Source organism: Rhipicephalus microplus, chromosome 7 (assembly GCF_043290135.1).
Source record: "Rhipicephalus microplus isolate Deutch F79 chromosome 7, USDA_Rmic, whole genome shotgun sequence".
Lineage (NCBI taxonomy): Eukaryota > Metazoa > Arthropoda > Arachnida > Ixodida > Ixodidae > Rhipicephalus > Rhipicephalus microplus.
The window spans coordinates 104,577,036-104,602,934 of NC_134706.1; the positions used below are offsets into that span (position 1 = coordinate 104,577,036).

Genomic DNA, 25,899 nt, shown 5'->3' on the forward strand with positions numbered 1-25,899 from the left:
CGAAGTCCCATTGAGTTGAGCTGAGTTCATTAGGACTCGAACACGGACCCTAGGCGGTTATGGCATTGTTTCACAATGAACAAGTACTGTAAATCTCATTTGTTGCTTACCACTCATCTACAGATACTGACACAGTTCTCGCTACTCACCAACCTAAAACTTTAAAACATCTCATTCATGAGTTGCTTTAGTGCATCTGATAGACACAACATTGCCTACAATGTTTGAACATCCAAGATCTTAAGAACATGAAGTAGTCTTGCGAGAATGGAGGTAATATACTCAATGCAATAACATTGCATATAACAATCGGACAATCATAAATTAAAGATGAATGGTAACAATCAAACCACGATGTTCCACAATGTTTTCACGAATGCACGCGGAAGAAACATTAGGCCTAAACGTTTATTCAGTGTATACCAGAGTGCCCTAAATATTCCGATTGCGCGAATCATTCACGTGACATGCATTTTATTAAACCTTGAGCAGATAATGGGAACTAATCTGCAGAACTGAGAAAAACATACGGGACAAAACGAAGGGGGCTGAACAAATTAACAGTTAGCACTGTGATTTGAAACTAGGGTCCTATTTAATATCCATCATATCGGGCATTTGAGAGTTTGAATTTCAGTAAGGTTTTAGGAAATGTATTGATACGGATGTCAAAAATTATGCAAACTCAAACACGCATTTTGAAATGAAGAGTTGATCTCCGCGGTTATGTTTTAACGCATTGTGATCATGTGAGATACTTTTAAGCCAGTGCGAGTAAACAACCACAGAAGCGAAAGGACGCATACATGATGGGCGTTGTCCATTCCCTGTATGTTCAGCACGGCGGTGCTTTGGGCTACTTGGTTCAACTGCCACAAAGTAGTTAAACTTTTTTGCGTTCAATGCAGGCAGTGCCCCCCAAAAAAGACTTGCAACCCAAAACGTCGGGTAGTTCGTGAACGTACTTAAGGCAAACTATTGTGGAGCGAGGACAGTCATATGTGCGCGGGTGGTGGGTTTAACACCTGATTTATACCAGCGCTTGTCGATGGTACTACAGCTGGTATAGTCCATGGTAGTCAAACATTAAAATTGCACGCACCCACACATCTCTACAGTTTACCATGCAAGCGAATCAATACAACAATGTCTAGGGTGATAAAGAGCCTGTTGTCTTTCCAGTCTATGTTCTATGCAAGCCTGCGCTCTCATTTCTCAACTGTGTCGGTCGTCTTCAGAGCACACAGTTGGTTACCGCTGTCGAATGCGTCACACATGACCTCTTGCCCGAGACGCGGGCGCTGCGCACGGATCATAAAGACGGTGGTTCTTGGGGCGACATTGTCAGCAGGGCCTCGTGTCGAATGTGGCGGCACATGTTGCTCAAAAAGAAGTAGTAGATGAGCGGATTGGCGACGCTGTTCAGTGGTGCCAGGCTCTGAATGAACGTTGCGACGGCGATGGCCGCCTGAGTCTTCGGAGTGGCGCCGTACACTTGGAACAAGTCGTACATGAAGTACGGGCTCCAGCAGAAGACGAACGCTGCGTGCGAAACGAAAAAAGAAGCTCAAGAAGACACTCAACATGTTATGACTAGAGAGACAAACTGTGAAGCGTTGTATCCCAATGAATACTCCAAGCGCATACTTTTTGACTTCAATGCGGTGTAAAGGCGTTAATAAACTCACAGGCAACCCCACGCCTTCGCATGAGGGCCTGGCCACGCATGCGCACTACAACGTTTCAGCGCGATTGGCGTGGTGCTATGACCTCTCCACGTAGACAGAAACGGCGCGTGGCTATGCGAAGCTGCGTCTCTCTCTCTCTTTGTAAAGAGCGGGTGCTGCGGCGCGCCAGAAAGCCACGAGCTCACAAGCTGCATGACCTACTTGTGGTCAGGCCTTAACAGGACTACAAGGCAAAAGCCCCGTTCTTTTGCTACATTCTACGTACTGACGCCAATGAACCCCCCATGAAAGATTTCAGCAGCTAACTTGGTTCTTCGCTGTAATACGTTCGCAGGAATCGCATCTGCGAAATTACCCGCTTTGGCAACGCATCTGTTATCAGCCTATTTTTGATGAAGTGACGATGTCATCTGAAGACGTCACCAGGCGGCGTCCAAACGTCACGGTGGTGGAACATTTGTGCGATTTATGACGGTACGATGACCTCACATGGTGACGCCATCATGCGTTGGTAATTGTTAAGATCACTTTTGTTGCACCGCTGACGACAACGGTCAACATTTCAACTTAATGATTCACTCAATGTTTTTGATCGAATAATCGAATTGAGAATTCAGAAGTCTGAGACTATGCTGAACTATATTGTAATGTTTTCACGCTCTCTCTAGAAAATAAAAACTTGTTTGAATCGACTGTTGCGCTACGGTGACGTTACTTCGAACCAGCATGTTAATGTCAACTAGCACGCATCATTATTGCCCGTCAAAGGCTGTGTAACAAAAGTTGAAGATTGTGCTGAATGACGTAAAACCAACATCTGTTTATTTGCGTCTCTAAGATTTATCTTGTAACAACGTGTTTTAATGTAAACATCGCCGACTGTTTCTTTATGGAGTTATACGGAAGGCTTATTATGTTGAAAAGAAAAACATGAACAAGAGCAGTACGTTTGATAAGCCCATTGGCTTGTATATGCTATTGTGTCGTTCTTTGCAATGTTGCAAAACACGAGCTTGCAAAATCTGCGCTTTTAATAGTGGTGGCTGGATTACTCGGAATAGTCTTCATTTTCAGTCAGCAACGTGCCTGTGATGATTTCTTCCTTTTCTTTTTTTGGAACATTCTTCTGTCAATTTGTGTGTAACAGTGTTTACATGACCTAAACGAATTGCAAAAGGAAAGTGATATATGTCGCATTTTTGCCTTATAGATACTCAACCGACGAGTTAGCGTACATGTTCTTGCTGTTTTTGCGGTGGTTTGTTTCGCCCGGCGAAATTCTCCAACTTAAACTGCACTGAAGGCGTGTGAGGTGTAGCCGTGCTCACAATACTGTTTTTTAATATGGAGTTGCTCTTTAGCCTAACAATGAGATATGTGCGTAGCCGTTGCATTGTAATTACACTCTCAAAGTGTGTTTATTCTGGTATATATATGCTTTGAAGCTGTAGTTAGCTTTAAAGCATCAGCCTTAAAAAAATTTCGGCTGTCCGGTATTAGGTAAGGTCAGTTCAATAGAAATGTGATTCAATAAAACTCGGATTTTCGGATTAGCTTGGGCCCAATAATTTTATCAATGAATGTCTTTTTCAGATAATGAATGGCCGATAAAACTTGCTGTTGGATGAAAATCTTCCACAATAATATTGGAAATATTATGCCTTGCTACCTGAACTCATATTCTCTTATCTTCCATATAATTGAGCTACCGTCATGAATAAGCTCTATTGTACCACCACCTTTGGGGTGACAAAGCACAGCTGAAGCGTGAAACACTACTTTGAGTAATGCTTGTTTTTATGTGTGACATTTTTTCGCATCACTGATAAAATTAGGAGGTTAAAAATTATATCACGTTAATTGCTACAGCCATTACCAGATTACGTGAAACACATAGGCACATAAAAAACACAGCCCATAAGCTTGAAAGTTTTAGATCTCACCATAGCACCCTTGTGACACTTTATGTCTTTCTCGCTACGCTCTGAAGTGCATTCACTCTAAAGTTCGTTTCGTAAATTTAAACAGAACTTCTGCACAGTATGAATCAGCATGTAAATGAGTTTATTAAGGTTAAGGTGTTTTATTTTATTGAGCTATTAATCGAATAGCCGAATCGCCAATACTACATTAGAGAGTTAGCCATTCAACAGCCAAACGACAATGGAACGAGAGCAAACCTTTACATATGAGACATCTCACCTAAAACTATGATCAGAGTCATCTTGTCTGTCTTGACCTTTGCTTTTGGAATTACTCCTCGAGAGCTCGTTGTTCTCGTGTTGATATCCTTTCCATGAGCGCCTGAAAAGTGCAAAGAATATTATGCATCTTGTATGTGCAGTATCATGACAAGGGCAGCAGAAATGGGCTGATAATTGTCAAATAATGCACAAATTTACCCGAGATGACACCAGTGAAAAAACGTTGCCACAGTAACCCAAATAAAAAATAATACTCTGGGCAAAACTGTTACTATGGCATGCTTCTTACTGGAGCTATCAATAAACGTACACAGTAGGGCAGGGTAAATATTGGAGGCTTTCCGGATTACCAAAGTAGCAGTAAAGATGCGCGTGTTTCTACCATGTACTGACTGATTTTTGTAAATGTATTCGGAGTAGATGTACATAAAAATAGGAGAGAACTCATTCTTGCTGTTGGCTTTGCGAAACCTTCCAACTAGATCAAATCTTTATTCGGATATCTCGCAGGACGCAACCAATAAGGACATAACAAGCAGTGCTTCTTGCATAGGGAAGTGAGTACTCAACCCAGGAAGCCGGTAGAGAATCTAAGTAGTTAATTTCAAATGTGGAGAGGCATTGCGATGCCTTCACTTAGAGACTTCAGTCGATTAAGAAAATGGAGACGTTTAGTCCTATACTAAGGAGTAGATGAGCAAATAAGCACACAATCACCTGTACGCACTTAGAAGAAAACTCTGTAGGCTAACTGAATGAACGTTAATTGCAAGAAAAGTTATGACAAATTAGCCACCAATAAAATGCCGTCGGCAGTAAGACCAGGAAAAGTACTACAAACGTCAATTGTTGTCTGTAAATACAGCGTAATATATATAAAGTACAATAAAATGAGTTAGTGTAACAAGAAACATCCTTTTTGTCGAAAAGATTTGAACTCCAACAGCCACCAAATTGGTTCCGATCCCATCGACAGAAAAACTATTTTTGCCCGCTTTGATCTAAATGCCAATTTTATTTACGCTAAAATTACTACAATATCTAGAACGAAAATTAACGCCATCAATACTTTCCGTGGCTTAATTGTCCAGCGTAATCAATTCCTTCTGTCTAACAAAGAAGCGAGCAACTTGAAGCGATTTCTCTTGGTGACAAGAAGTAAGGTAGGAAAGGATAGACGCACAAGCCTTCTAGCTACAGATTTTCGAGATGTTGTTTTGATGTTTGGCGCAGCTTGAAATAACTCGACAAACAGGTTTATATTTCGTAACTGCCACAAGGATAATTCATGCCAAATCTATAGCGTATACCCAGTGAAAAATGAAACCTGCATTCCCAGGTGCCTTTTATACGCGGCCAAAACACTTCGCCACCACGGAATAGAGAATTTTATTTTTTTGCAAGATGGCGAACGCATTACAAACGCTGAGTAGCATTTCATAGAAAGGATAAAATCCTTCTCTTGCCCAAACTTTTTATGCATCTGTACCTTTTAGTATTTTGCTCCGTTTCCATATGGTGTAGAGAATAACGCTGTAGCAGGCAGCGATTAGCAAGGCCGGTATGAAAAAGAGAGAGCCAGCAACCAGGGTCATGTACACCTGCCACTGCCACTACTCGAGCTCAACCCAGCACTGTAGACGGCCGTGCACCATTGCCTCGCCGTTGACGAAGATGGAGGCCAGCGACATGGCCACTGATGCAGCCCAGGCTAGAGCTACCAGCCAGCGCGCACGCCTCCCTGCGGGCACGTTTTATAGCAGATGATGGTGCTGCGTTGTTGAATTACACTGGAAATGATCTAGCTGATACATTACAGCTTTCATACTATTGTGCAATCATTAAGGGAGTCGCTAAACGTAACACTTCTTGCCCTGATGTCCACCAGGTGGCCTAATTTTCAAAACATGGCTGCCGGTCTATACCCATATTATCATACTTTAAACTAGTGACGGATTTCCACAGTAAGCACGCGATACCTGTCGAAGGTACGTTAGAGTAGCGCAGTCTTTAAATTGCAAGTACTGCCATCCTTTCCCATTAACAGTGCGTTTTTTTTTTTTGCGCCGAAAGCTTGTATGACATCACATGCGCCATAGTTGTCCGCCAGCGCCGCCTATGTCTGTACCCACTACCGCGCAATATAAGAAAAAACTAAGTAATGTGAAAAAAACACTAGACACAATGGGATTTGAATCCGGGTCGCCTGCATGCCAGAGTTGTATGCTACTACTGAGCTACGTGCGTGCTTGAAATTCCATTGCACACTGACCCTAGGCAGACTTCGTGTCGGAATAAAGATCGCATTAGTGCGTGTATTAAATTGTTTTACAACAGTAAAGAAACCACCAGTAGTAACACAATCCGAATTGCGTAATTAATGGGTCGTCGGGTGGTCCCTCCTTATAAAATTATGCTAGCCGTTGTTGTCCATTGTCATCAGCCACAGCATAAAGAATTCTACAAAATTTCTCTCAAGTATCTAGCGCGTACCACCCTTCTCCGAACAATGACAAAGAATGGATAGTCAGTGGCTCTCTACTACAAATAAATTATGATGACTTAAAGTGCAGTGCGTACTTTGCAAGTGTGCTTGTGCACACTTAGATAGTGTTTAGATGGTGTTTAGATAGTGTTTAGATAGTGTTTAGATAATATAAGATAGTGTTTATCTAAAATCTGTCGCCAGTGTAAACGCTAGCGCTGACATTGACAGTGGCTCTAATCGCGGCATTGCGCCGGAGTAAGACCTGGGGAGACGCAAAGCATGTAGTGATAAACCTGTGTCTCCTACTGGAACATGCCAATCACCGCTAATGGCCAACAATTTACAGAAGGCTCCACTTGGACACAGCTACGCACAGCCTGTTTTTCGTTAACCCGCATGCTGCGAATTTTTATTCAACATTGCACCAGAGAAATCTCTCACCAGCACAGCACTACCTTGCGCTACGTTGCAGGTCAAGATCCAATGCATATATATACGGAGTGGCCAGTGCACGGTTGTGTCGCGCGAGCAGTCTGTTTTTAAGGAGACAGTCTTTCTTGGGGACCTTCAACGCAAAACCTTTGGTCAGTCTGTCTCTCTGTCTGTCTGTCTGTCTGTCTGTCTGTCTGTACTATTGTCTGTTTGTCCCCAGTTACCGCAAACGGGATATTTTAACCAGCACCAGCCGATACTTCGAACAGCCGACCTCATCCACAGTGACCACCAATGTTGCTCAAGGCTCAGCGTTCATACGTGTGCGATTGTCAATTAAAAAGCAATTATTACGCATACTTGAGGCACCATAACAACACGTATATATTCTGTATGTTCGTCTTTTACTAGAAAAGGCATACATAAGTTATACTAAGGAGCGTAGCGCTTATCACGCTGCGCTGATCATGCAACGCTTGCACAGAAAGGCGAGTGTTTCCAACGCTTTGATAAGAAGACACGGTGGTGGCCCCTACCCGTCGCCTTGCGTTCTAACCCTTATCACCTCTGAGACGCGCGCGCACGCCTGTCTCAGGACCACGCGCTTCGTTTTCAAAAAAAAAGAAACTTCCAGATGGTGCTCATGTCTCACGTGTGACGTGACTTGATGCGCTCGGTCGCCTCCACTGCACGCTTGAGACACTCTAACGCAGCGCCTCCAAAATACCATTCACCGATTTCTTGCGAAGAACATCTGTCACAAACAAGCGCTCCGAAAAAGCACGCGCCGCCGAATTAAAGCGACAGTAACAATACCAAGCGCAGAGAGGCGCCTGAAGGCCCACGATAAACAAGAAAACAAATATCCAAAGGCTCTCCGGGCGCGCCGTCTCTCCTGCCTCGAAAGCGTAGTTCGCCGACTAACCTCCTCTCATCAGTGGCCGAGCTAGCCCTCGAATGCTCTCGAAGGAAAGGGTCTTGGTGATGCAGAGTTGCGTCATGTGTCGCGGACGGCCCTCGAAACGTCTCGCGATTTCCCCAGCCTTCACTGCGCATCGCGCCGACGGAAACGATGAGAATATTCTGGAATGTAGCGCAAAGGGAATTAAACCGAGCAGCAGAGATGGGAGATCAGGAGAAGAAGAAATTTCGCGCCAGTGTACGTAGGGTGTTCCGCCTTGTCGGCGAAGCCTTTTGTTCTCAGTGACAAAGGATAAGAAGAAAGTTTGCGCCCGTGTGCGTAGGCCAAAGTTTTGCGCAAGTGTGCTTAGGGTCAATCCGCCGTATCGTATCGACGAAGATTTTGTCTTTAGCGACAAAGCACGCAATCAAGAAGTTTTCCACCTGAGAGGTGAAGACTCGTGGTACAAGCAGAAGAGGGGGAGACTACCGCCAGAGAGCAAAGACGCGTCCTGCAATCGCAACGCGTGGGAAGCCGACGTGTTACCGGCGAAGTTGGAGAGCGGCCACTTGAAGACGCGAGGTTTCCTGGAAGAGAAACTTCGGGGGCAGCGGAAGGACAACAGCATTGAACTTTGAGTGAGTGATACTCGGAAGAGTATCATTCAGTCTTTTGTTCCAAGAACTTTGGACTTAATAAGTTTTCGAACTCTTTATCCTTTAAGTGTCTTGGTTATTCGATGCATGCGATTGCATTGTAGTGCGTATTGTTATTTGTGTCCGTTGTTCCGAGTGTGGCTGATCGTATCATGTAGTACGTTGTTAGATTGGTGACATATCGTATTCAACTATTGTCGAGTGTGCATAATTGTGTATAGTTTGAATCTGCCGTAATTGAGAATATAATTTTGTTTTGTTTATCAACTTTTGGCTCCGACTTGTTCTTTGGACCATAGCCGGCGCCGGCTGGCGCGCCAAATAGGACCACTTTTAAATTGTCAGCGCTTTCCTTGTGCAGTTCGGGGAGCTGATACTTCAGCCCTTGGAATTAACCCGGCGATCACCTCTCTAATTAACGGGACCTGTGACAACATCAAATTAATTATTCACTCTCTCCACACGCAAGACTATTGCTTTTCGACGACATTTGCAGAATACATGCAGATACAGAACAATTTTTTTTCTATCAAGAAACGCGCGAGCAGAAGCTGCAAAACGAGAGACAGGGGAGCATAGGAGAGGATAGAACGAGAGGGCTAGGAACGTGCATGCGCAATAGAGGTGTAAACGCCACTGGGAGAGATGCCTAAAGAAAGGAGAGGGGGGCAACCATTGTAGAGAATACAGCCAGAGGGCCGTCCATGCGCTATAAGTGTGGTCACGCCACACACTAAGTTGAGCTCGACCATAAAAAGCTTCTCATCTAATAACTTATTGTGTAAAACTATATCAATTGAGTCCCGTGGCTGAAAAAATGAAAGGTATACATGTGCTGGGTACGAGTAAAACAGCGGACGTAAAGAATTTTTCTGCCACAATAATTCTTTTACAAAATTACTTAAATTACCCCTACGAAGATCATGTGAGAAGCCATGGAAGCCTTGTTCAGCGGGGTCTGGCTATCGTAGAGAATGTCATAGGTGTCTCAGAGTAGGGACCGGATGGTCCCTGGAAAGAAAACGTGGATACGTTTTCTTTCCATTAAAATGAAAAAGTATTATTATCATCAAAACTAACGCAAGCGACGAAAAAAATCCTCACAACAAATTTGAGTATAGCATATCAGTAAAAAAACGAGAGTTGCCCAGAAGAATGGTGTAATGTGAATCAGTTCGAAAAGCACGTTATTTCTTTCTTTTCCTTGTTTCCAGACATGCATATTATCTTACGATTGTCCACTACCGATAGGATACTTACAGCTTCCGGAGAAATTCATAGGCCTAGTGATGGCGTCAGACCGGTCGATACTCAGTGCCACCAGCACGTATGTGGAAGAGTACGTAACCAGGACCTGTGTGTGGTAAAAAAATATTGAAGACTTTTTTGTCATAGATTTAATTTAACATAGTGTATACCATCACCACCGAAAACTATATATATATATAAATATATATATATATATATATATATATATATATATATATATATATATATATATATATATATATATATGTATATATATATATATATATTTATATATATAAATATATATATATATATATATATATATATATATATATGATCTAACAGACACTAATACAAAGGCAAGTATAGTATAAGGTAGTTATTAGACCGATTCGTATTGTAAATATGAAGAAAGAAATGTGGGTGAAAATATAACTTGCCGTGGGCAGGAACCGAAGCTGCCACCTTCGAATAACGCGTTCGCTGCTCTACCACTAAGCAACCAAGGCGGCCATCCCCTCAGCCACTTACTGGGTATATATGTGAATATAAACGTGGGAGTGTCAGTCAGCACCACCAGTAGCCATGGCGGCAAGTGTGGCACAAATTTTATGAGCCTGTTTGGCGTCACGTAGCACGTGAACTTATTACGAGCTGACAGCTGACCACTAGTCTCTCGTGTAGAACCTAAGGGCGCCATGTCTAATATATATATATATATATATATATATATATATATATATATATATATATATATATATATATATATATATATATATATATGGGATTCTTTCAACGCCATTCACGCTGAACACTACGTAAGGTATGCAAGATAGGGAAAATGAAACTTCCATGAATGTTGGACCTGCGAACAAAGCCTGGTGCACTAGCTCAAAACGGACTGTAGGTATCTTTACATAAAAGTATCATAGCTGCTTTCCTGAATATATATGCATGTCACTAATCCCGGAGAAGAAACTTTGACGAATGCTGTTATTGACTTCACCATTCATTACACATCGTCTTACAGACGAAATTGCAGGTGTATATACCAGCTCTTAGCAGTGGCGCTACAAATTGTCTGTGTTCAAGTAATAAAATATAATACAGAAGGAGTGCGCATTCAAGCACACATACATCTATGTACAAGAGCCCGAAACATATTCGCCTCAGTCGAAAATGTGGCCTCCGGGTTGAAAATTCCAATCATTGAACCGCGGTACAAAAGAAAACAGGTGCAGGAGGTGCAGGAGAAAAATGCCCCCAGTTATAGATGAACAGACCATGTTGATGAAACTATAGCCAAGCCCGAAACCTTTCGATATCAATCAGCTGCACTTAGCTAAAGACATACATTTTTAATGCGTGCTCGAGCGCAGCTCCACCTTGCCCCTGCTTCTTCGTACGTCTTGTGCGTAGCATGGTGTTTCGCAACACTGTTTTTCTGCGTAGATTCAACCTTTTCTTCGTGTCGCGGCATAATCGCTTGCACCCAGTACACACAGGCGATGCCAATTTGCCGTGTGCCGGACCTCATGACTATCGGAATAGGCTAGTTCGACATGCACGTCCATGACGCGTCCCTGCCTAGAAGCGTGTTGACCCCACTGCCGAGCTTCGGTTGCGAACTGGCACGTTTTTGTTTTTGTCATAAAGCCGCAGGGGAGACGATGATTGGGCCTTCAAACAATGGGCGGAATGTAGGGCAAACCAACATTCTTTCTTCCTCCATTTCTATAGTCAAAAAAAGCTGCTTGCACTTCACACGGCTTTGCGTACATGGTGGACCCAGGTCAATAGCTACGAGATCTTCCTGGTGCCCTTGATGCGTTTGTCAATTATGGGGTGTGATGCTGTCAGTGTCTATGCATCTTCGATGTTTTCGGAGGGTTGCGTCAGCAGGCGGTGATACTGCCGTGACTGGGTGATCTTGAAATCTTAGTAGCGAGCGACATGCAATGTGAAAGTCAGATCGTCTTTTTCAAGAAATTCTGTACTCGTCTCAATAGACGTCCTGCCTCCATGGAAACCTGCATCCCTCCTCCTCTGAACTCGCGGCTCGGCCATCACGCGACACGTGTCTTGAGAAGCCGAAGAGTGAACACGCAGTATTTTGAGGTCTTTAATTGGCCCTTGGTTAATGATCACCGTAATGTTGTTGCTGGGGTGGATGGTAGATGAGGCTGTGTCAAGGTGTCCGTTTCTTTGTAATATTCAGACGATCTACTTGAAGTGGTTCCTTCGTGTGGCGTTTTCGTGTCCGGTCTTTCAACTTCATCGTGAATGAACTTCATTATTGTAGTGATGCTCGCAAGAGTTCTTGTTGTGGAACCACCGCGTTTTTTGCAGAAGGCATGCCAAGGTGTCCTTTTTCAGTCCGGCCCTGCCTTAGGCTGTCAGAACAGCTGGTGTTGAACTGAATATTCTTGTAATCCTTCCGCTTCTTTCAGATTTGCGACGATGACTCAGATGGTTCTGTGAGAAGTAGGCTGGCTCTGTGTTTATCTTCGCGGCCATATCTACGACGGCAACATTGAATTTCCCCTTAATCAGGCTACTTTCATCTGAGGCTCGTTCATAGCACTGCCAAGTAAAGCTCGCACGCTTCGACGTCTGTGAACTGCGGGTGCATATCAGTGGTTGCATAGTTGCGCTCTCTAAACCCCTGCCACTCACGGTTCTCGCCTCTTAATACAGACACTTCTAAGTTTTGGAAAAGCTACCCGCAAAATTAATGCTCGTGACCTGCTGTGATCGGCAAAATTTTTGCCGGTTCTGTCCGCGCAAGCAGCTCTTATAAAACTGTTAAAGCTGTATGTATCGTTTGTCTTATTACGGCAGAACCAATCAGTCTACGCCAGCTTACTGCGCACAGATGCCTGCTGATGGTTATCGCCATTTGTGTTGGTCATCTAGAGCACCCTTAATTTCACCCGAAATCTCACTGTTAAGGGTGTCGGCGATGTCTTTGTCAAGTTTGATGAGAGCTTAGCTTTTGTCGGGAAACCTTTCGATGAGCACCAGCAAGTCGGTGAAAGACCGTACAGTGCCTTGCAGAAAGATCTTGCTGGCCTCAGGCAGAAGTCGGGTGGTGACACTGCGAAGGATGCCTCGATGTCTGCGTAGCTTGTTCACCCTGTGAACGTATCGACGCGGATGGTGTCGACCTTCTCCTGATTTGTCGGCACCAATACTCTTAGGACAAAGAAGACACGTGCACTAGCATTGTTTTCTTTTTTATTTTGCCGCCTAGAAGATCTTGGCTCATACAAGGCCGATCGCTTACGCTGTGCATTATAACAAAAATTTAACTACTATACTTGTTAAAAGGAAGAAAAATCAGTAATATTGCGATGACTAATAATGCACATAAAAGGTATACTTCCTTTTTTTCATTGTGTGCACAGCGGCAGCCCCGCCTTGCACTCGCTTTTTCGCGCCTCTTGTGCGCAGCTTGGCTTGTTGCGCTACTGTTCTCTCAAGGTAGATTCAAGACAATGAACATTTGTAGCGCAGTCTGGTATTTATTTACACTGCAATACGTATGAGCGCGCCCCGTGAAGGTAAGGAATTTTGTGGTGCACTGGTTGCATAAATTATACGATTTCGACGTCGTGAACAGCTTCTGGTTCTGAAGATTATGTCCGCGAAGCGTGAAATTACCGGAAAAAGCCGAGGAAGCTTGTGTATCCCCACCAGCGGCCTTGTAACATAAAAATAAACTGGCTAGGGAAAACAAAATTTCTTTTCCAGGCCTTGAAGCCACGTTCTGATAACTACGTGGAAATTGTACCAGCAGTGTATCCGCGCAAGACCATTTGTCATAACCAGCGGCACTTATTCGAGGAAGCAATGAAGGTTCTTGGCGAGCGTTTAACACGACGCAGAAACAGCCCGCTGCGCATTACAAACGTCAGAGCCTCATACATAATGCTGAATAAAACTTTGGCTAATCTGCTCTAAACCATATTCATTCGTGTGCCAGTGCAAAATTGGATGTCTCACTCTTTCACGACCTCCGAAGCCTACGAATCTTAAGAGGCCTACAGAAGGCTGTTGCATGCGCATCTGGATTTTGAAGAAGTGATTATAAGAGCCTTTTTTACGTGTTTTTGTTCTGTTTTTTTTTGTGGCAGTTTATCTTTTTGAAGTTATGTTTTCGTTTCATCGGGTCGGTATCTATGCATTGATGGTGAATTTTATGGACCGTATAACATCTCCAAATTTTCAGTGCACTCCAGCTCTTATTGAAAAGGAGTCATGCTTGGAACTGCTCTTTCGCGGATGGGCACACCAGGAGAAGAGTGGCACTGTGGGCAGCTTACTGGAGAAATCGTCCAGCATCTGAAGTGTGCTCACTCTGAATCACAGCTTAAGCATTGTAGGAAAAGCTAATATAGCAAACCAGAACCATATGGCGCCGTCACTTATGTGATGTATATCGAGGACTACTATTAGGTTTTCGCCCGACCCCCCCCCCCCCCCCAAAAAAAAAGAAAACAAAGTACACCTACCTGTGGACAGCAAGCTTCTGTAACAGCCATGAGGTGTGGAGTTATAAATATATATATATATATATATATATATATATATATATATATATATATATATTAAGTTTTTATCAAATTGTTTTCTTCTCTCTCCACACTGTGCCTCGTTCTCTCCCTCCTTTCAATTTTTCCCTTGCTCGCTTCCTTACCATTTTTCTTATACCATTCTATAGGACACTATGTGAAGCTCTTCAAGCATGCTGTGTTACTAGTGTAGCCACGGTGCCTGCTTTCGCATTGCGCATACGCAGGTTGAGATCTCGCCTAGTCAATAACTCTTCTCCAAGCATTTATTTCTATATTTTCTCGGATTTCCTTTTACTCTCTCTGCCTCTCAACCATCGTAGTTATTCCATTCAACACAGAACGAATGTGCGCACTTCTTACAGGGTGAAGCAGAAGACCGAGAACAGGACCAACACGAAGACGAGGAAGAAAGTAGCGCACGCTGTGAAATGATGATGGATGTTTTCGCATTACGACACACGGCTTTCATAAACGGCAACACCGTTGAAAATGTTGTAGGAAACTTGAGTTTTACTTTCACGAGTAGGACGTGAAATCGCATTGGCGCGTTGTCTTCATTGCTAGCCTGCCTGCGTTTTTCCGTGTGCACATCTGTGGCATTCCAAGGCAGGAGATGTTTGTGCAAGTGAAATCGACCGCTTCAAGCTTCGTTAAAATATACAGTTGCGATCCTTATACAGTTGCGATCTACTGGCCACTCCGCGATCTTTGTTTCGCCAGCAACAATATGATTTCTGTATGGAGATAAAAACTTTCTTCAAAAGCTTTGTTTACAGGAGCCGTGTTTTTTTTTATATATGACAGACCAGCGGTTTTTCAGCATCAATAATTGACTAACGTACCGCATGAGCCGGGAAATGGTACGAAAGATAAAAAAAATGTTTTCATGGCCCCAAACTATTATGCTGATGTGAGCCCAGATGTGAATATGTGAGGGGCACGCTGTTTCAAATTTATTGTAAAAATGTATCGAGGCTTTTGAACATGTGAACAACAAGAGTGCTGAAAACAATGCAATCAGGCTGAAAATGACGAAGAGAAATACAGCATAAGGTATAACAAAAATGACACCGAACCAGCCGGAATCAGTGCGGCACAGGCTTGAACACAGACACACTGGATGTCAAATACCTTTTTATGTCTTTCTTTTCTTTTTAGTGCAATGCAACCAGTGGGAAGGAAGCAATACAGAAGCGAGGTGAACGCACCTATTTGTCATTACAAGATCAGGTATTGATATCTGTCCACACGAATAATACTGCCGTTATATTAAAAAAACAAAACTCTCAATGGAAGAAGTGAATGGTATGTTTTGCAGTGCCGTAGGAAGCTTAGGTTTGAAACCAATCATCGCGTGTGAAATATGAAGTGGGGGTTAGTGCACTGCGTGAGGCCACACACTAGAACGAGCACGATGACATAAAAGTAAACCTAATCCAAGTGTTGTCTCACCCCGAATCCTGAAACTTTTATTTTCCTTGCCAAATTGCTCTTGACAAATATAGTATTGCGCATATGCGATAAAAAAAGTTGGCCCCGTATCTGCCTGTTTCACTGCAAATGTCCTCGAAAGACGATCTTGCGTTTGTAGAGAGTGAACAAAACGTTTATTTGATGTTTTGTGCGATAAAATTGGTGAATTGTATTCTGAAAGAACTTCGTTAGAGAGTCTCAATCTGTGCAGCGAAGGCGAACGAGCGCATCGAGGCACGTTAGAAACGAGTGCTATCTGGCAGTTATCTTCGAAAACGAAGGAAGGCGTGCGCGCCCACGGAGAAAGATGCGTGGCTATCTCGGAGGCGATAAGATGTAGAACGCAAAGCATCAAGCAGGTGTCACCACCATGTCGTTTTAGCAAAGCGTTGGAAATGCTTGTCTTTTTTAGCATCGCTTTCCATGGTCATTGCGGCGTGATAAACGCTACGATCCTTAGAATTACTTATGTGTGCATTCTCTAATATAAACACACATGAAAAATATTGAGGCGTTGTTATGGTGCCTTAAAATGCGCAACAATTGCTTTTTAATTGACAATCTCACAAGTAGGAACGCTAAAACTTGACCAATATTGTTGGGCGCTGCGGATGGGGTTGGCCGTTGGGAGTATCTTTTGGTGCAATTTGAGGTATTGTTACGGCAGACAAGTAGACAATTGTACAGACAGACCGGCCGACAGACAAATCAAAATTTTTGCGTCGAAGTTCCCCAAGAAAGATTGAAGTCTTTAAAACACAGTACAACTGACCAGAAGCCATAACTGCTTAGCTAAGTGAAGTCGTTTTTTTATTTTTTTCATCAAGACCAAACGATGCATTTTCGCCCTCATGTTCCTCCTTCTTCTTAAAACACTACCAACCATACGCTCCAAATTCGTTGACTCTTTTATTATGCATGAAACAGTAACATGTGTAGTACTTCCTCTATGCACTCGCATGGAATCATGTTTGCGAAAGTTGTGGAACGATGACTTTCCAAGATAGTGTATAAAGAACTCGCCTAGTGATTGTCAGCGTGTCTTTCAGAAAAAAAACTGCTATCCATGTGATTCTCACATGTATGAAAGATGAATGAAAGGACGCTTTTCCTCTTAGAGCATAGAGTGACGTTGACGAATTAGCCTCATTTAAAATCCGTTGAATGCAAGGCCGGGCCTGGGGACGCCAGGATGGTGCTTGAGATGCTTCTCCCGCGCTGCTTCCAGGGCCCGCTGGATGTGGATGGCCCAGTGTTGGTCCGTCAGCTCTGAACTCTGCAGAGTGGTGGTCCACCAAGCTCGCAGATTTCTGAAGAGACTGCGATATGATCTTGATATAGTGATCATCCCCACATCATGTGTTGAAAGGTGGCTTAGCCGACTTGCATAGCTTGCACGTATCATCATTCGCGTGTATTTCTGTGTAAAAAGACTATAATTGCATGAGGATTCAAGTACTTTCCGTCAGTAGTCAGTCCAAGCAATGAACACCGCTATCGTGAGTTTAGGTTGAGGTGATGGCAAAATTTCGCTCAGCATTTGGCAGTTTTGTTATATGATTAAATATTTTTAACTGATCTCTTTCACTCCAGATTTCGTGTGCTTCTTTTCTCTGACTGATAGAATTCCCTCTTCGCGCATCTCGGCGACTAAGACGCTGCTGCATTATTTTGAAACTGATGTTTGAGTCAATGAACACTTTCCTTGATATGTAAAAGGGAAGAAGACAGAGCAAGAGCAGTAATCGGACCTTCAGAGTTTTCTTGGGGCAATATGTTTGATGTCAAACAAAGCACAATTTTTTTCATAGTCCTAACTTTAGAAAATTCCCGCAGCCTGCTTCTCACAGCTATCGAATGCCGTGTTTTTGGAAATGAACACTTATGCTCGAGTTTACTCCGACACAGAGGGAGTAAATATGAAAGACGCAGTCGTTTGGCTAACTCAAACAAAGTGGATGTGAGTGCTCTCACATGCTGGCGCATCGTATTAGAGCACCAGTGCCGCAATAAAATGGGAATCTGTCTAAGCTGCCGAAGTGCAAGAAGAGTGTCGAGCAATAAAAAACGGTGAATATACGAGATTCTGAGGCCTCCTTCACTAGCTGATACTTTATTTCCAGCGAGAAAACAAGAGTGACGTATCGATTCACAGAAGTTCGGGTTGCCATTCTTTCGTTTGTTGCGCACAATTTGTGCTTCTTTTATCGGCAGTATCAACCAGGAACAGACGATTTGAAGGAGGCTGTCTCTCGTTCATGTTGGTGACAAGAAAACAGACCCTAAATTTACCAACTATAGGCATCTTGAAGAACACTGGAGAATTTAGTGATACGCAATGGTATTTCTCACTCCCACTGCGACAGAAAACGTCTGTACTGCCGCAGTGGATTGATTACGCCGAACATTAGAGTGAAAGTGTATACTATGGGTGTTTGCTACAAGATAGGTGACATTTTTCTTGTGTGGTTCCACCTTGATAATGCGGACAAAGTAAGACACATATATTCATATATACAGAGCTAACTATGACAAGCTCTGCTCATTATGAAGTAGCTTTTCTTTAGAATCGCGTCAAAAAATCAAGTGAGCCCCAGAAATTCATGTTCGTTTTTTTACACACTTTATGCCATCGAAAAGCTCGTGTTCTAAAATACGGCATCTGGCAAAAAGAAACAGTGGTACACACTCTATACGTCATGGTTACGAGCAGTACTAACACTTTCATGTTTCATGCGCAAAAATACTCGATCAAATGGATGACGTGGTGGCACCTACCGTAGCTCAATAGCTGACAGCATCGGGTGTGTAAGACAAAGATACAAGGATCGGTTTTTGCTGGCAGCAAGTTGTCTTCTCGTTCACTTTAGTTTCATCAGATGTACTATAAAGTTACGACAGTACACCTAAAAGAGTACTACAAATGTCCCCTACAATTGTATAGAAAAAAAATTATCGGTTTATGAGCCTAATGTAAAGCTAAAGCGAAGGTGCAGCTAGTATTGGAAAAGAAGAATATAAGTGTAACCTCAGGATACAGGTAGACAAAGAGTGCGTTAATGAACTAACGGGTCTTCAGGTGTAATAGTCGAAATCAAGAACAAATAGACATGCGGTGGGCACGTAGCGCGTAGACAGAAAAAGCGCTGTTCATTACGAGTAACTGACTGGATTATAAAATAAATTAAACGCGTGAGAGGGAGAGAGAAAAAGTCACAGCATTGCCGCAAAGGCGAAGAAACGAACGCAATATATACAAAATGGACGGTCACGCACAGTATGACAAGCAGGTCAAAATGTGCCTCGCGTTTCTCACGAAAAAATGACACACAAAACGTACTCATAGTTACAGATGAACGCGAATAAGCTTCTTAGTTGCTACATCGCTGTGTGTGAAAAGTGCATCTTTTCGCAAACGGAGGCTGTACAATGATTGCAGTGACCTTTGTGCGGCACGTAACTACAACAGAATCGTTCTAGCGCAAGCCGAACGCCAGCCAAGACGCATGATTCTTCCCAACGGGAGATAAGTGCGCGTCGGAGATCGTCCAAGCAGACTCCGCGCCGCGGGCCAAAGTACGCGTGAGAGATTAGAGGCACCCTGCGCGCATTGCACCATCTTGCTGATAATGATAAAAACACGATAGCCCCCCCCCCCCCCCCAAGATGCCTGCCAGAAGCGGTAAGTGGTAGATATAGATAGATTGCCGTTTGAACGTTGAAGGAGGTACCCCTAGGTAGCTCAGTAGTTAACGCCTCACATTGACGACGCGAAGGTCGCACGTTCGATTCTCCACGCCATAGCCTTTGTTCTTGACTTTTTTTTATTTCTTGCGTTTTCATACATATATATACGTATACATATACAGTGAATGACATTGACACCGACGCCCACGCCGACGCCAGCGATGAAATCCAACCGAGAGTGTGAATAATTGCTTTCGCAATAAAATTAGTTGACAAATTAGATTACGCAGTTTGCATGCATAACGTGGCAACTGAAACCACAGGGTCGGGTTGACTGGCAGAACGTGGGAGGGACCTGTTGAAGTGAAAGTAGGTAGGCTGTTGATAACGATAACTGTCTGGGCTTCATTAGCTGTTTATTTTTATCATGCGAACCGTTGTGACTAAAAAAAATGTTTCTGCATTTTTTCCAGTAGACGAGAGTTTTACGTTGTTAAGACTCTGCAGCTGGTTAGTGTTGGGGTTCTTTTCCTTCTTTCTTCCAAGAAAGCTATAAACATCTCACTTGCAAATGAGCTCTTCTCGTTCTGGTGCGCAGTGCGAAAATGAATGGACGAAACACAATTGATGATTAGGAGTGTTCTGTTCACAGAATTTTTTTTCTGGCACTGTAGTGCACGAAAATAATGAATCAACAGGCGCAACTCACCCTTATAGGCAATGTCTTGTTTCTATAACTCTCTATTCTACCCTACAACTGGCTGCCTCTGCTTCAATTGCAAGTGAAATCAAATGAAGTAGCCTGACTGCATACATCTTCAGTTTACATAAACTTTTGGCCTTCTTATGTGACTACTCATTACCACACAAAAAATCACCGCGTGCTTACGTTTACTGCCCTGCATTCAAAAGTCTCATCTGCTGCGTAATCATTACTGTTCTGCCAAGTAACGAGGAGTAGGCTGTTTTACGTAATAGCTAGCGACGTTTGTTGCAGCTTGCGTTATGTAATTCCTAAGCGAAGTATTCTGGGCTTTCATTGTTCCATAATTATTCAATTTCGGCGGTTGTGGTTACGCAGCTCGGCGCATTATGACCGGGCACCCCGCATATTAAAATAAATTTTTACGTTAGTGCATGCGCAGTTGTTTTTTCAAAACTTGTAAGAAGTTTCACGAACATAAAGAAAGGCAAATTTAATTATGCTGTGACAGACCAGCACTGAAGGAAGTCAAGCGTGAAACAGGAATTCATGAAGCGCAAAAACCATTCAAAAATAAAACGTCCTCCAGCGTTCTTTCAATCGATAAGGCAAATACCATGGTGTGTGGCCCTAATGAAAACGCTACAGCTGGGATGCCACGATGGTGAAATGTACTACATATATGCCCATCATAGAGTGCATTTAGAGGTGGAAATGCTGTAGGCCCGTGTGCTCAGAATTGTGAACACGTTAAAGAATCCCAGGTGGTCGAAATTTCCGGAGCCCTCCACTACGGCGTCTCTAATAATCATATGGTTGTTTTGGGACGTTAAACCCTGCATAGCAATCAATCAAAGAGTGTATTGATTCTTCGAAACAGTTACTATTCTCGATGGAGAGGTAAAGTTTTAAAAACGCCAGGCTGCAATAAAAAGAATGAAATAATCAAAAACAGTGAAATCAGTATTTAAACCGATAGTAAACATATATAAAGATAAAACACGCCAATCAATATCGCTAATGCGAAAAAAACTTTACGCTGATAATAAAAAAGTCTACCCATTTTCAACTATAACAAACCCAGTTGAAACAGTTTCAGGATGCCATTTTCAAAAAATCCAATTATTCTAGACTGGAATTGTTGAGCCAGTATGAACCGCTTGAGTACTTCCAAACTAAGATTCACTTTATTGCTATTTTTCCCGCCTTAAAAGTGGTCGCAGCTTTAAGCCGTCATAAAAAGTTCACACTGAAAATGGTAGCTCATCTTGGGCAACTGAGTATGGATGCTACGTTCAACGCGAAGGGCTTGCTATTAGATGCTTTCAACCTATTTGCACTGCAAAAAAATTACCTGATTTATAGCAGTGTAATCTCGAAGAAAGCTGGGCACATGTATACGGAAATGAATTCCGGTATGAAGATTTTGAATTATGTGCACTGGAACCCTAAAATAAAGATACTTTGATACATTTGTTTTTAATGCAATGGGATCTTTCGATTAAATATAAGCTAAAACAAGAAAACGTATTTCGGAATAAATTTGTTGCAATAGACATACAGTAGCGAGAGGGTTCTTAGTTTTAGATCTTTTTTCTTTTTGTTTCTAGAGTGGTGATTCTGACAAAGACGTTCAATAGTCGCTGATTAATATTATGTAAGAATATTTTAGCACCCTGAAACTTGCAAGTGAAACATATCAGTTTACAGAATTGCTAAAAACAGTGAGTGAAGAGAGAGTATATAGTTATTCTCGACATATTATCTGTATTGTTGAGATGGTAGTTTCTTTGATTGCTGTTTAAAGCATTTATGGAACAGGCTGTTAGTTAGACAACCATGGTTGGGCCTCAGCTGGACACTAGAGAAATGAATTGCCACCCGCCAAATTTAGCGCTGCTACAACTGCCTTGAGAGACTGTGACTTTCGTGGGCAGCGCATGATAACACTGCCTCGATGATGCTTCCGTCACGACGTGGGACGTTTCACTACGCGGGTCATCTAGCGCGTCTAAATAACCTATCCCCCTCCGCCCCCCCCACCCTCTTTGTTTTGGCGAGTGGCGGTGTGCCTTTGCCTGGCTTTGCAGAAAAGTGTTTTTTCTTTCTTAAAAATCGGTCAGTTGTGTCCCAGCAAAACATTTGCAGTGGCTCACGTAGGTTATAGAAGGACATGGGTGGCGTGAGCTACGGGCGGACGAACGGATCGACGGACTAGCGAGTGAGCTCACACTAGTTTCGGTGCGTGAACTGTGTGCCGTGTGACTTCACTGCTTCTCGGGCATGCGCTGCACTATTGTTTATGAGCCTAGTGAAACTGCTGAACCTCGGCGAATGTAGTTTACGCTACAAAAAATAACGAGATACAGGTATCCTGCGCAGTATCGCGATATCATCGTTACATCTCAAAGGTATTTAGCTACTGAAATACAAATACAGAAACTAAGAGCTATCTCTAAAATTTTATCGTGGTACTTTTGTATCGCGATACTGCTTAGCCTTAATGTGGGTCACGAAAACTTTTTAGCAATAGCAAAGTGCAAGACTCCTAAAAGGAGTAAGCTTCATTGTTTTTATAAGCAATAAACATTGAAGCAAACACTCGTTAATAAGAAACGATTGTACAAGCCGAGGAATAAAAAAATATCTTGGTAGATAAGTGTGTGTGTGGGACTTTCCGACCCGGTCTTGTTAAAGAAACCTCGCAGAGCAGAACGAACGCTCATTGTAGCTTTTTTTTTTGTTTCCACGCTTGCCACGCAAACAGGAGTCTCTTACTGAGAACTCGGAGCAGGGCAAAATACTTTATAATCGGTCAGTAATTGATTTATTCAAAGCTCTCTTCATTGGGTCAGGATAAAATTAGCATGCTAAGGGCGTCCTTTACGACGAAACTCCTACGCTTTTGCGCTAAGCTATGTTTCGCACGAGGCTACCAAAGTCAAGTTTTTCACAACTTGCTTCCTTGCCCTACATATGAAAAAAAGGTAACAGAATGATTTCATTGATATGTGGGGTTTAACGTCCCAAAACCACTAATTATTATGAGAGACGCCGTAATGAAGGGCTCTGGAAATTTCGACCCCCTGGGGTTTTTTAACGTGCACCCAAATCCGAGAACACGAGTCTACAACATTTCCGCCTTCATCGGAAATGCAGCCGCCGCAGCCAGAATTCAATCCCGCGACCTGCGGGTCAGCAGAAAAAAGGTAACATGAACGACTGATTAAAGTGTACTTAGTTACAAGCTCCCTTTCCCAGCTGTATATGTTAGAGTTGACTCTAAGATTGGCGTCCCTATGGTCATTTTTATTTCTCTGACGGCACATTTAGCATGAGCTGAATAGATTGCTCGTTGATTGGTTGAAATTGGGTTTCTCTATGTCGCAAGGTCTATTTGTCTGGGTCATTTTGTAAGGTCTTTCTGCAAGAAAAAGCCTCTGCATCAAAGCTTGCGATCTCAAATTTGTGATTTAATTGGTCTTAAAGATTGGGAGCAATCATCAATAGTGGCTCGCCGTCACTCTCGCAAGCCCTGGTAGGCGAGGTGGCTCATCGTGACTCGTCGCAAGCCCTGGAATTCGAGGAGGGAGGCCCTGACCCCACTGAAGCCATGGCAGTTGAGGAGTCTGATCGTTACTCGTCGCAAGCCCTGGCAGTAGAGGAGGCTGGCCGTGTCTCGTCACAAGCCCTGGCAGGTGAGGAAGGTCGCCATGACTCGTCGTGAGCCCTAGGAGGCTGGCCGTGGCTCGTCACCAACGCTAGAAGTCTGGCCATGATTCGTCGCAAGCCCTGTGGGAATCGAAGGGTGCCATCATCTGTAGGGGCTTGTGACGAGTCACAGCAAATCTCTCACGCATGGAGAGCGAATGCAAATAATTGCAGCACATCTCGGGCTCTCTCATTCTTGAACAAGCTGGTCGGTAGGGCTTGAAAACCGGCTTCGAAATGTCGGGTTTCGTTTCCCAAAATAAACCTCTGGGTGGAGATGTCTCAATCCTCCACCTAATTGCCAAGCCTTTTTAATGAAGTTCGACTTAGTTTACTCGTATGGACAGGGCAAAAAGCCACTTCCACATCAAAAATAGTGAGTGGGAATCAGCTCATTCATCTACGTTTTTTGTCTAGACTGCCCATTAGCTGGGACTACGTGTCTCCTAGAACGCATCTGATCAACTGGTGCGTCATTTTTATTTTCAATGACATCGCGTGCCCTCAAAAAATTAGCTGGTAAAGCTTGTGCGTGTAGATAGCTAGACCACACATTTAGAAAATTATGACCAGAAATGTTAATTTCAGATGAACAGTTGAACCATATTTACGGCTGACAAATTGAGAAATATTGGGAAATTGTTTTCATTTTTTTGTCTATTAAGCACAGAACTGTTGGGATTGCACCCGTATGGTCCTTCGACACAAAACACCAAACAGGACTTCTAGAAGACAAGTGTGACCCCAAGTTTTTAATACTTGATAAAGTACTTCTTTACAACTCACAGGTTTGTGGAAGTGAAAAGGAAGCTAATGAATTCGCCTGCACGTTAAACAATATTGAGTTCACCATGAATTCATATGATTATGAATGAATGAAAATAGCGGGAGAGTTTGACAGACATCTGTACAGCGGTCGGCACAACCATGACCTAATATGGGAACTAGCATTATCCCAGATATAATCCCACCAGTAAAAATAGAAGAATCCAGAAAAGACTTGGAAGGAATACCAAGAGGTGAAGCTGCTGCTGAGGACCAGCTAACATCCGATCTGCTGAAAGTCGGAGGACAGATTGTGCTACCCTGTTTACGAAGTGTCTCCTGACGGGAAGTGTACCAGTATATTGGAAGAATGCTCTCATATTATTGCATAAAAAACAGCTGACAAGGACTGGAAGAATGAAAGGCTGATCATCCTGCTCTCCGTCGTATACAAGCTATTTTTAAAGGTAATCGCTAACAAAATTAAGACAACATTAGAGGTAAATAAACAAAAGGAACAAGCAGAATTTGAAACAGGCTACTCAACAATCGACCACATTCATACTATAAATCACGTAATATAAAAATGCTCAGAATACAACCAATTACTATACATCGCTTAACAGATTACGAGAAGGTGTTTGATTTAGAAGAAATATCAAGAGTCGTGTGGACACTGCAAAATGAGAGCGTTGACAAAACATACATGAACATCCTGGAAGAAATCTACTGAGGTTCAACTGCCACCACAGTGCTCCATAAAGCAACAAAATACCAATCAATAAGGTTGTAAGGCAGGGGGATACAATCTTGCCAATGCTATTTACCGCGTGCTTACAGGAAGTTTTCAGAGGCCTAGAGTGGGAAGAGTTAGGAATAAGAGTGAATGAAAGTACCCTAATAACCTGCGCTTTTCTGACGACATTGCATTGCTGATTAACTCAGGAGCGAATGGCAACTCATGACTACGGAGTTAAACAAAGAGAGCTTAAAGGTAGGTCTTAAAATTAATCTGCAGAAAACGAAACTAATGTACAAAAACTTAGGAAGAGAACAGCGCTTCTAGATATGTCACTGTGCACTTGAAGTTGTGAAAGACTACGTCTACTTACGCCAAGTAATAACCGCGCAGTCTAAGCACGATGGTGAAGTATCTAGAAGAATAAGGATGGGGTGGAGCCCATTTGGCAGGCACTCTCAAATGATGTGTGGTAGATTGTCACTATCCCTCAGTAGGAAGGTATATAACAGCTGCATCTTGCCGGTACTTAGCTGTGGAGCAGAAACACGGAGACTTACAAAGGGGGTTCACATTAAATTGAGGACGACGCAGCGAGCGATAAAAAGTAAAATGATTGGTGTAACC

General features: G+C 43.0%; 1 pseudogene; it reads right to left on the minus strand.

Moving 5' to 3' along the window:
* Positions 1–1,312: 1,312 nt before the first annotated feature.
* Positions 1,313–14,161, minus strand: LOC119185449 (cardioacceleratory peptide receptor-like; annotated as a pseudogene).
* Between the last annotated feature and the right edge of the window lie 11,738 nt (positions 14,162–25,899).